The 11861-nt window shown below is 40.8% G+C and overlaps 1 protein-coding gene across 23 annotated transcripts in view; it reads right to left on the bottom strand.

The window, feature by feature from the left end:
* ZNF521 (zinc finger protein 521) overlaps positions 1 to 11861 on the bottom strand; it is a 304344-nt gene that overhangs the window by 241232 nt on the left and 51251 nt on the right. The window lies entirely within an intron of this gene.

The following is an 11861-nucleotide window of genomic DNA, read 5'->3' as shown; positions in this document are numbered from 1 at the left end:
CTAGAACCCCATGAAAAACCCCTGGTACAAAAGTTTTTTTCATTTTTAAAAAAGGCTTGAAACCATTTGGATTACCATAAAAGATCAAGACCCTTTCTGATCTTTGTTTTTAAAGTGCCCCTAGATTTTGTTGTTGATATATTCCAGGGGCAGCCAAAGTAATGGCCTCCAAACCACCACTTTGGAGTGGTGTTAATTGAACTGCAGCATCATCCCTGACTATTGGCTATCCTTGCTTGGGCTGATGGAAACTGTAGTCCACAAGACCTAGAGGGCCCCATACATTCCAATCCCCTCTAAAATATAAAGGTGGTGAGTGACTGGATATTCACAGAGGAGCAATTCCTCCTGTTCATCTACTGCTGCAAGAGCAATGGGATTGCTGGCTCTGGACATGTCTCTGAATGAATCCCCACATACCTGGCACTATTTGTACCTTTCCCTTAGAGAATGGGTTCCAAGGGGCCAGTAAGAATACAACAATGGAGGCAGCAATAAGGGAATGTTAGGAAATGCAAGAAATCTTTGCTGAGAATGCCGAGATGCGCCATGTAAAAAACCACACATCTGAGGAAACTTACTTAATTTTTCCTGATGACAGCCAAACTCTTCAATGAACACATTTGCACCTACCCACAAGGGGACCCACAAATCTGGATCACATGGCAAACAGAGGCAATGCAAAGAGCAGTGTTTGTGCGCAGAGGTCCACTGGAATAGATGGGAGCAGGATGGCTGCTGCATTTGGCAACTAGGCCAAATATTCCCTTGCTGCACAGGTACATCCTTGATATGAAGATATACACTATATTAAGGTATTGTAAATACTGCATCCAATGTCACAGGATGTTGCAGCCTACTCCATTTTGTTGCCGATTTTGCTCTTTTTTTCAGCCACGTGCACATGCGTGCCTACCCCACACGTGCGCGAAATGACACAGTCTGGCAAAAGCATGTGCACACAGCACACACAAAAGCAACATAAACAACCTCATCTTAATGAGATTGCCTTGCATTTCTAGAAATTTCATGGGTAGGCATACATATGGGGATTTCCCACAAACTGTTCAGGGAGAGCAAGCATGGATGCTGCAGTTCAATTAACAAGCTAATGTGATGCCCTTCGATGTGAACAATACTGAGACTATTGCTCAACCTCTGAAGGGGAGGGGGAGAGAGAGAGAGAGAGGAATGACATTACATACAGTGTGCCATTCCAGAATATGAACCTCCATTTTATGTGCTTTCCCCTACAAACTTAGGTACGTGACAAGGTAAGCTTCCCCTCAAGCTCACTCTCTCACCCCCTAAGCTGCTTTGGTTTTAGCTTCCTCCTTAAATTTTGTTTTCCAGATCCGTTGATAGTGTGTTCTCTCTCTCTCTCTCTTTTCCATCTACTGCATTCATCATTATTCAGCTGCATTATAGCACTTAAAAAACCACCCCAGCTTTGGAAAGAAAAAAAGAAAGAAAGAAAGAAATCATTTGATTTTCATTGCCCTGGAGAGAATTAAATACCCCCAAGGAAAAATTCTGGTACATTCTCTGCACACATTTACATGCAGCCAGTGAAGTAAACATTTCCATAATTGCTCACTTCAGAACACGTTACCCAGTTCCTAGGTACAATAACTGTCAGGAGTCAATGAGGAATAAAGAATTTTCCTGAATCCTTGCACACAACCTGACCAGCATTAATAACTCCACAGTTGTACATAAGTTAAGAAATGGATTACTGTCAGGCATCAGCCTTCTCTGAACACTTTGGGCATAATGCAGTCTTCAAACATCCACAGAAACACACACACACAAACCAAATAACTATTTTTTGAACAAACACACACACACACACACAGTAACCTAAAGGCTATTGATAAGATGGGCTTTCCTCTACCCACCCTAGATAAAGAGAACCAAACACCACGGTCCTTTCAAAATGTTTTTTAAAAAATACAGTAAACACAGATGGCTTCCATTTATTTCCCATTTTTACTTCTTTGGTGAAGTTGTCTTCTTCTCTCGCTAAATGACAAAATGAATGATGAAATTCAGTTGCTATGCTAGAAAAACAAAAAACAAACCCTGGTGCCTAATCCCTGAGGAGAACCGGACTTCAGTTATGAATCATCCTTACCAGGAACCTTGGCAATATTAAATGAAAGTCTTTATATACTTATAGAAAACATTGTGAATACGCATGATCAGGAAGCACAGACAGACTGATCTTCCGTTGCCCCCCCTTTACCCCACCCCTTGCTCTTTATCTTTGAAATTCCTAGCTACTGAGGCTGGGTAAGCACCCACCTTTTGTAGTTATTTAAAGAAAACTCCAGCTATTCCACAAACATCACTGAGCAGCGCTAACACCAAATGCATCTGATTTTTATGACATGCTTGCTGAACACTACATATTGCTGGGGCTGCAATGAAGGGTCTTTGGAAGCACATAATAAAACCATATCTATTGAATGGTACCGTATTAGCAATTCCTCTCCTGCACTTTGTTTACAGGAGAAAGAAAAACTTTATAGGCTCTTTCCATGTGCAACCTACGTTCATTCATTTTTAGGATTTTTATCTGAATTCTGCCTATATCAGGAATGAGAGGCAAAGTCTACTGCTGGAAAACCATTATTTTAAGCAATCAACCTCTGAACACAACAAAAGTATAGCTCTGTGTAATATAAAGTATTTATGGTGTAAGTTTTTCACCCAAGAAGAAAGTATCCTTTTAATAAGCCCTTTTTACTACAAGAAGCTATTACCGATCTCTGCTTTACTGTGCTGTTGTTGCGTGAGTTTGTGTGTTCCAGTTGCTATTTTAGAACAAACACAATGAAAAAGAAAGGGCAAATGCCATGTTATGTGACCTGCTGTAACGATGAGCAAAATTAAACATTTCTGTCAATGCAAAATGAAAGGCACTTTTGCTTGAATTGTTCAGTGCAGCTAAGGAACAGTGGCCAGATTTACGTCTCTTCTGTTGCCTAGAATCCAGGAGCATTTGCTATAACCAAAAGAAGGGGTTTGGGTTAGAAACAACACAATGATGAACTGCAGACTAAAGTGCTCAGTGCTGCCAAGCAGTAATGCTGATTTTGAAAGCCTCAGGAAATTTTGTAGAAAACACTCGTATAAATAAAGGAAATCTAAGAACACATTTGCTACTAGGTATACACAGGGAATTAGCAACCTTATCCTTAATAAAGAACCTATTGATTAGTACAAATGCTAACTACAAGAGCTGAAAACATAAGGTCATGCCCAACTCTCCTGCCATCTGGAATCTTATTCAGGTCAGTGGGACTCAGACAAAAAATATAAATTGTTGTCTGGTTGTTAACAACCGCCGGTGAAAGCAGAACAGACAGAAATAACTACAAATACTACTGCTGGTCTTACAAAGCCTTGCGAATTTTACAAAAGACAGGTAAACACCCAATTTCCTAATCACCGTGGAAAACCAGAAGCTTAACTGCACAACCTAGCACACAGACAGGCATTTATTAATTTATTTTGCAGACATGGGATGGCACATATGTAGGCTTACTTTCTAATAATATTATTGTGAAATTACTTTGGATGAGAGATTTGCCACCATGCTTGTCTATAAAGCCAAATGTCGGCTGCACATTTACCTGTGAGTAAGTTGCACTGAACTGATGATAATTCGCTTCTGAATACAGTGGTACCTTTTGTTAAGAACTTAATTCGTTCTGCAGGTCCGTTCTTAACCTGAAACTGTTCTTAACCTGAAGCACCTCTTTAGCTAATGGGGCCTCCCGCTGCTGCCACGCCGCTGCTGCCCGATTTCTGTTCTCATCCTGTTCTCATTCTGTTCTTAACCCGAGGTACTATTTCTGGGTTAGTAGCGTTTGTAACCTGAAGCGTATGTAACCTGAGATGCCACTGTATATACATTATCTACATAAATGAATTATGTGTTTTTGCATTTTGGATAAATGAAGGTGGTCCCAACACATAGTGCCGATCATGTCTTCAATCTGGTCTTTGCTTCTGAACAGAGAAAGGGTGGCCTGGAACTGGAGAGGCACATAATGACCTCACTCTTGTGATCAACTAGTACCTGTTGTGATTTGGACTGACAGCAACAACTGCATGTATGGCAGACCTATAGAGATTATCCACCTCTGGAGACTCCCAGTATCTGAGAGATTCTTGAATGCTCTCAGGAACTTTCTGGCTGACAAGGCTAGCAAGGCTTTCACAACCTTGGTCCGACAGGACAGTCTACGTGGTCACTCCTAAGTGCACTCTCTGGCAGTACAGCCTCTGTGCAGTTCCCTCCTGTTCCACAGATCTGTGGACTTTGAAGAATGACCAATGGTGGCATAAGACACTCCTTTTATTATACTGTCTTACACTATTTGTTTGCTTTAACTCATATTATTGTACCCTACCCTTGTGTCACACGGTGGAAAACGGTGGCTTAAAACAATTTAAATAAATGATAAATACTTGGATTCACATAACTGCTAAAATCTAGTTCTCTGAAAGGTGTGGTTCTATCCAAGGCAAGTATGCATGTGTTTTTAGGAACCACCTTTTTATTTATTTCTGATTGCACATTGTTTTTAATGTTGTGTTTTAATGCTGTATCCTGTCCCAGGACCTTAGGGTGAAGGGTGGGTAATAAATTAATGGTGATGATGATTCTGATAAGCATTCCCCAGTTATCTCTCTCCGAGTTGTACAGTCACACTGGAGACTTGTCATGTGTGCACCAGTGCTTCTTTGTTAGCACTGGGGCCTCTGGATCAAAGCAAATATGCTTAACTAGGCATAAAGATATAGAAATGACTCCCATTTCTGCAAAAAAAGGTAACAGATGTGTTCTAAAACTGTGCGCATACCAGATATGCTCATATCTGGGTCTGTTGGGTGGCTCAGCAGCTCTTTCCATAAAACCCACTATCATTTATCCCACGTTTTGGAAGTGGCTAGGGGATTTGGCAGGGAGAGCTGCTGAATGAAAAACCAAATGCAAACCTCAGTGCTGCATGATCTCATTAGTGTGTGTCACCTCTGATTGGGCTTAATCAATACCTGTATCAGCCTATAGATTTCATTAAACACCCTAAATATGCAATGCTCAAAGCTACAGAAATCTTCCAAATTTATTAATTGTTTTGCATAGACGATGAAGTATTTCCCAAATGCATCCATTATGGCTTGGGTGGGAAGCTGCGGCCCTCCAGATATTGTTGGGACTCCAACTCTCATTAGTCCCAGACAGCATGGCCAATTCTCAATGGTCAGCGATGACAGCAGATGTAGTCCAGAAACATCTGGAGGGAAACATGCCCTCCCCAATTATAATGATATAAAACTACCAGGAATGTGGGGTTCCTCTCACCATAAGCACCCCTTGCTTCAAGTCTAAGCTATAGTGCTCTCGGGAAGAGTCCAGGATTCATGAAAACACTCTGTCTTATGAGAACAGGGCTTTGCAGGATCTGATTTCTTTCCGCAGGGCCTGTAAGACAGAGTTGTTCTGCCTGGCCTTTGGCTTGGAGTCATTTTTATTCCCTCCCCCTCTTTCTTTTTTCCTTTCTCCTCCTGTGATGAGACTGCATTTTAATGTTTTAATGTTGTATTTAACCTTCTTTTTTAAGTTGTATTTCAATCAACTTGTTTTTATAATTGGTTGTTATCCGTCCTGAGCCTGGCCATGGCTGGAGAGGGCGGGGTATAAATAAATTTTATTATTATTATTAATTACATTCATTGCTTGAGCTCGAGATAAAGAAATTGGAAGACGTCAGGCCAGTAAAGCCATGGGACAAGACAAGATGAGACATGGGATGGGAACAGCCAGATAACTCAGTTGGTAGAGCATGAGACTCTTAATCTGCACATTGAGCGGCACATTGGATAAAAAAATTCCTGCATTGCAGGGGATTGGACTAGATTTCCCTTGTGGTCCCTTACAACTCTACAGTTCTTTGATTCTAAATCTCTGAAGGGGCACAAGATGGCACAGAACTGGTGGACCAATTAATGGGGATTAAGGTGCAGGAGAACTTTTGGTACATGAGATGTGGAAGAAATGGATATTTCAGACACCTTACTATATTTCAAAAAGTGGTGTAGCTTAGGAGGAGGCACAGTGGGCAAATGTGCTCTGGATCAAGGTGTCAGATAGCATCTTACATTTTCAAGTGAAGCCTCAGGTATTCCTAATCCCAAATTAAACTTTCTGCCACAGCAATGAGGTAACATTCATGAAGTTTGTAGGACCTTCCCTTTTGCTCAATCAGGGGATAAATGGCTACTTGTCTAGTTTTGATTCATTCCCATTTCTAATGTTTGCTACATTTTGTATCTGACAAAGCTTCATATTGTTGACCAAAGAAAGAGAGAAGGGGGTTGTATCCATTTACATCATTACTCTCATAAAGAACAGATGTAGACTGCTCTGGTTTTGTTGGACGATGAGCTCCTGCTGATGTTGGATAAGATTCAAATATCTGTTTTGTTAGAAGTTTTAACTGCCTCTGATACCTGTAGGCAGTGACTGTTGATGACTTACCTCCAGTTCCATGAAGGGGATTTTAATAAATTATTCTGGAGCAATTCCACTATTCTTTAATAGAAGAGTCAGATGCAGTGAAATGATTTTGCCCAGAGGTCATTTTCTAAGTCAATAGGTAGATGAGCAAGTATCGCAAATATGGTTGTAAGCACAACATAACACCTAGTCATGTAACTGCATCTGAATTACACCGCTCTTCAAAAATCAGGACTTGTGCCTCCATGATGTGACCGTGTTCCTTAAAATGCAACAAGGGCGTTCACAGGTAAGTTACCCAAGAGCTGCTAGAGGATGTTAGAATTCCTTCTCACCCCAAGTTTTTACTTAATCACCAAGACTCAGGGCAAATGTTTTCAAATTGTGTTCCAGAAAATGCATGCTTATAAGAGTATCAGCATGCATTTATCAGTAATGGCAGTCAAGAACCACTAAAAGATGGAAGCCAATCTTTGTGGCCAATCATCCACTGCCAAGTGCACCCACAAGAGAGTACAGGGGTGTTCAAAGTTACATTTTTAGTTTCCATGGGGAAATGGTGAGAAACTAACAAGCCAGAACATCAGCCTGTGTGGATGGTCTGTGCCCTCAAAGGCAACTTAGAATTTTCTACAACATAGTGGAGTTATTGGGCAGACAAGTCCCTGTCAAAAGGCTTCCCCAAAAGGGAGAATATTTGAAAAATCACTGAGCCAGGACACATAAACCCAACCACCACTACTCCAAAAGGGACTCGCTGTACTGTATTCAAAAAGCCTCTTGCAGTAGCAGCTCCAGGCTGTGGCCATAGAGGGAGCATTACATCTCTCAGAATGCTGCACAGAGATCCACAGGCCTGCAGACTCTGAAACAGACCCATGATTGGACCTGAGTTGTGATCCATACACTTCAGATCAAGTGAGTAGCTTTGGAAGCTGAGTTCAGCAAGTCCCACTCCTAATCCCTACTAAGGTTCCTGGCTTCTTGTTGGGCTGCATATTTAATAAAGGGGAGCCATACTGGGGTGAAGGCGTCCTCTTTTATTTGTCCCTGTATCAGTTTTAGTCTATTGGTTAGCTTAGTCTTCAGTTACTATGACAAAGTTTGGGAACCCCATGCAAATTCATGGGGAAAGGCCATAGCACAGATGAAACAGACGCCAACAAATTGAAAAATAATAATATTGGTCTTTAGTTATTCAGATGCAGAAACATAGGAAGCCCTGACCGCCATTCTAAGTTTACACAGCTATGAGGAAGAGAGTGGAGTGTATCAATACAGAGAAATAATTTTTTTTCTACTACAAGCTACAGAACTCAGGGCATCCAATAAAATTGATTAGCAGTAGGTTTAAGACAAACAAAACCAAGCAAACAGGGGAAAAATGAAAATACTTTGTGGCCAGTTGCATGTATGGCATTGAAAAGAACAGACAAATAAATGGCTAGATATTACCCATGATATGTAAAAAATGAAACCTGCATATTGAGAGTCTGTACACATCTTTGTTCCATGCGATTGGGGCAAACCGGAAGTGGCTTTCCTTACTGTGCCCTGTTCCTAAGCCACCTAAATGTACCATTGAGTGAGGGAGACTGATGGCCTGACTAGATGAACCTTGAGATTCACCCAGAAGGCATCTTAAACAGCAAAATCTTGAATATTTTTCCTCTTCTTCAACATGGCACTAAAAGGGGGCCTTATAGCTCTAATACAGCCTTCTCCAACTAGGTGTCTTCCAGATGTTGCTTGACTCCAACTGCCATCCACTTTGGACCAATGGTGAGGGATTATGGGAGATGCAGTCAAAAACAGCTGGAAGGCATCATGCTGGGAAAACTAGTCAAACGATACCTTTCACGCTCAAGGAAATGTAAAGTTCATTCTAAGGCTTAATGTCTAAGGTCCTCCCACACTTTTACCATCTTGTTTAAAATCTTCTCTCCTTGTTTCACTTCTCTGAAATCACTGTATACACAGGGGCAGGAGAAGGGGGAAGGTATTAACGTTTTTTAAAAAAATATTATATGCTGCCCAGTAAAATTCTCACACGCTATGGCTCTTAAGGGTTTCTGTGAAACATAGATTCAAGTCAGTTCTTTGTGGATTCAAATGCTATATACAATTACTTGATTTTGATTCAATGAACAAATAATATGTAGCAGGCAGTGAGTGAAGCAAGACGTGTGGAGAGAAACAAAGTAGGACATAGCTTGTATCTAGTTGTGTGCACATAAGATTCACTGGTAGCTCAGTCGGTAGAGCATGAGACACTTAATCTCAGGGTTGTGGGTTCAAGCCCCATGTTGGGCAAAAGAATCCTGCGTTGAACTAGATGGCCCTTGTGGTCCTTTCCAACTCTACCATTCTATGATTCTAAGGGTGGAGCAACATGTTCAGTAAAGCCACATGGTGGCACGCTATTCCCTGTCCCTTCCTTCACACTGCAGGTGAGGCAAATAATGTTTCTGAATATTCTGCCATATTTAAAAAGAGAGACAAGTTGGCTGGGAAGGCGTATCCAGCATATATTGTCCAAAAGTAGGCTATATCACCTTCCGATAAAATCCCATGGTTATTAATATTTAGTATATTGAGGTCAACAGGAATACTAGGGTATAAGTGTAGGCGTGCTTCATTTTCTCACTCAATACACCTAACATAACTCAGGCTTATGAAAGTTTATTACCCGTGTCAGAAAATGAGGGTTGGTATCCATTGATTTCTCTAAGAATTCTAAAGTGATAGATCAATATATTCATATGAAATAATTTATATCTTTTTATATAAAATCTTTCTTAATGTACCCATGTATTCATATACACAGAAAAAAATTGACGGAACGAATCTAGATTCAAAATGCCTACAGAGAGATGAAGATTACTGGCAGTGGGGGCAGGACTTGGAGATATTAGTACTTCTTCAGAGTAACCTATTTTCCATGATTGTTGAGAAGATAAATAAATTGAATAACCCTTTCTGCACTACCTGGGTGGGGGAGAATGGATCCAAATATGAGAAATCAAATCACTCTGTTCGGGTTACCAAACACATTTGTACATTAGGAGGGCCCTGCCTTCCCTGCTTATTCCCCCCCTGAGCTTCTACTTTTATTGCTATTTAACATTTGATTGACTAGGTGCCAGGCAGAACATAAAAAGTAACCTGGATACTCCTCAAATAATAATGCAGAAAAAGGGAAGTGTAGCAAATGAGCAGTCTACCAATGAGAAGGGGCAGAATGGTGCGGCAGAGGAGTGACAGACGAGTTACAGGATTGCAGGAGAAGCAATGCAGATAATGTGGGGCTCAAATGATTCTGGATGTGTGCTGTGATCTGAAGGCACATGAAGCTAAGCAGATCTCAGCCTGGCAAGGGCTTCAATGTCAGACTGCAAACCCTACGCATGGCATTCTTGCGTTAAAAGGAACACATAAAGAGAGAAAGCACTTGCAAGGAAGAAGACATTTGTTAGAGATAGGTACATGAAAGGAAGAAGAAAAGAAAGGAGGAACGTTTGATAGAATGCTAACCTACAGGGTTTTTTCCTGTCTGGATCCATCCAATGAGAAAAGTAATGGTACAGAGTAGGAAAGGATATATATGGGGAAGGAAAAGTGGAGAGCTGTAACGGTAGAAATAAAAACCTACAGTTGATGTAGCTAATGATAGGCAGCCACGCCAACACATTACAGGAAACAATATGATCACAGCAGCAAGAAAGAAGGATCACTATTAGCAGAGAGATTCTCAACCAACTGAAAGGAGGATAGGAGGGGGAAACAGAGAGTTATAGTAATTATGGACCAGACCATGGGCCAAAGCTTCTGCTTGAAGGGGGAGAAATGCAGATTGTGGAGATACTGATTAGGAAGCCCTCCCAGGAGATCTTCAAACCACTTGCACATTGCTGGAGGGAATGAGAAGGTTTATGTGGAAACACCATAACCAGTATAACTAATTCTAAAACATGTTTTAGTTCTAAAATATATTTGGGGAGGCTTAACAGACATGCACGGTTCCCTGCTGCAGACAGTTACCCTTGTGAAAGGTGAATGAAGCAGTGGTGGAAGACGGCCTAGCTAGTTGTGTCTACTGCTTCTGCAGCCTCAGTTAACAACATAAATAATGCCTGAAAAGGGCTACAACAGGTTTTTACACCCAAAGCCATTGACCAGAGCGCAGTGCTACCATTCTATTTATTTGAGCTTTCCTGTGCTCCACACCCTAATATTTTTTTTGTTTCCAAAAATAAATGTTTGGTTTTGTAGGTTCTTTGTTAGCTTTCAGTACTAAATTATATGGTTTTTAGACATCTCTTTTTATGCATCTCTTGAACTGAAAAAGCTAACAATTCAGCAATTTATGATCAGCAAGTAATGCTTCTATTGTTTCTTGCATACAAAACAGTTCTTAGCCACACTTCTATTTCTCCCACAGAATATATTTTATATTCCTACGAAATTACTCAAATTGGAGAGTCATTTGTGAGCTGCACAGTGTTTCAATAAGTAGTTCATTACGATCAGTAAACTAGAACTTGGGATATATTTTAATGCATACCGATTTGCAAATTATTTCTATACAGCAGTGGAAAATAATAATTCTGATTTCACACACAGAGCCTTTTTGTTTAGTGTACTATAGCACTTTCTGAAAACAGTATTTGAAACATTTCCCTAAACCATTTTACACAGCCCTCTTACATTTTGTTGCAGGGGGAAAAAATCACCAAGGAACAACACACTCCCTTAAAAAGGATATGACACAAGTAGGATCTTTCATCTTGGGCACCCAGTGGAAATGGTCGTGTATTTATGTATACTGGGGAAAAAGAGCAGCAAAAGAATTGGGAGGCCATAGATCCTCAACTCATGAGTTTACATCTAAAGCTAAGCCAAAATATCCCCAAATTCACTGCTCAATTCACTGGCTGAAAGGAAGGTTCCAAAGTTTAGCAATTATTGGACTTAAGCAATACTGTCCTTTTTCCTGAACTGGTGTTACACAGCAAAAAGGGCACCTAAACCTATCTAACTGGCAATGGTGCTACCAATGCCCCTGGGGGCATTGGGCAACACAAAACCTTGCCACTTGGCGCCATTTTCCCCTTCTGTTGTGCCAGTGTTAATGGCAAGAAACACTGAAAGAAGCATCAGTCAGATGTGTTTACGTGACACCAAGTTACCAAGCAGGTCACCTCCCCTATTAGAAAACACATTGATTTTTGTACTCTTCAAATATATCCTGCTGGGTATCCTACGCCCAGTGGATTGTCATCTGGAAAAGTTGCAAAAAAGGCCTTTTCCGCTGCAGCACCAACCTTCT

The sequence above is a fragment of the Podarcis liolepis genome (genome assembly GCF_965112155.1).
Source record: "Podarcis liolepis genome assembly, chromosome: 8".
NCBI lineage: Eukaryota > Metazoa > Chordata > Lepidosauria > Squamata > Lacertidae > Podarcis > Podarcis liolepis.
Note: the sequence above shows the minus strand (reverse complement) of the source record. Positions and strands in the feature narration are given on the sequence as shown.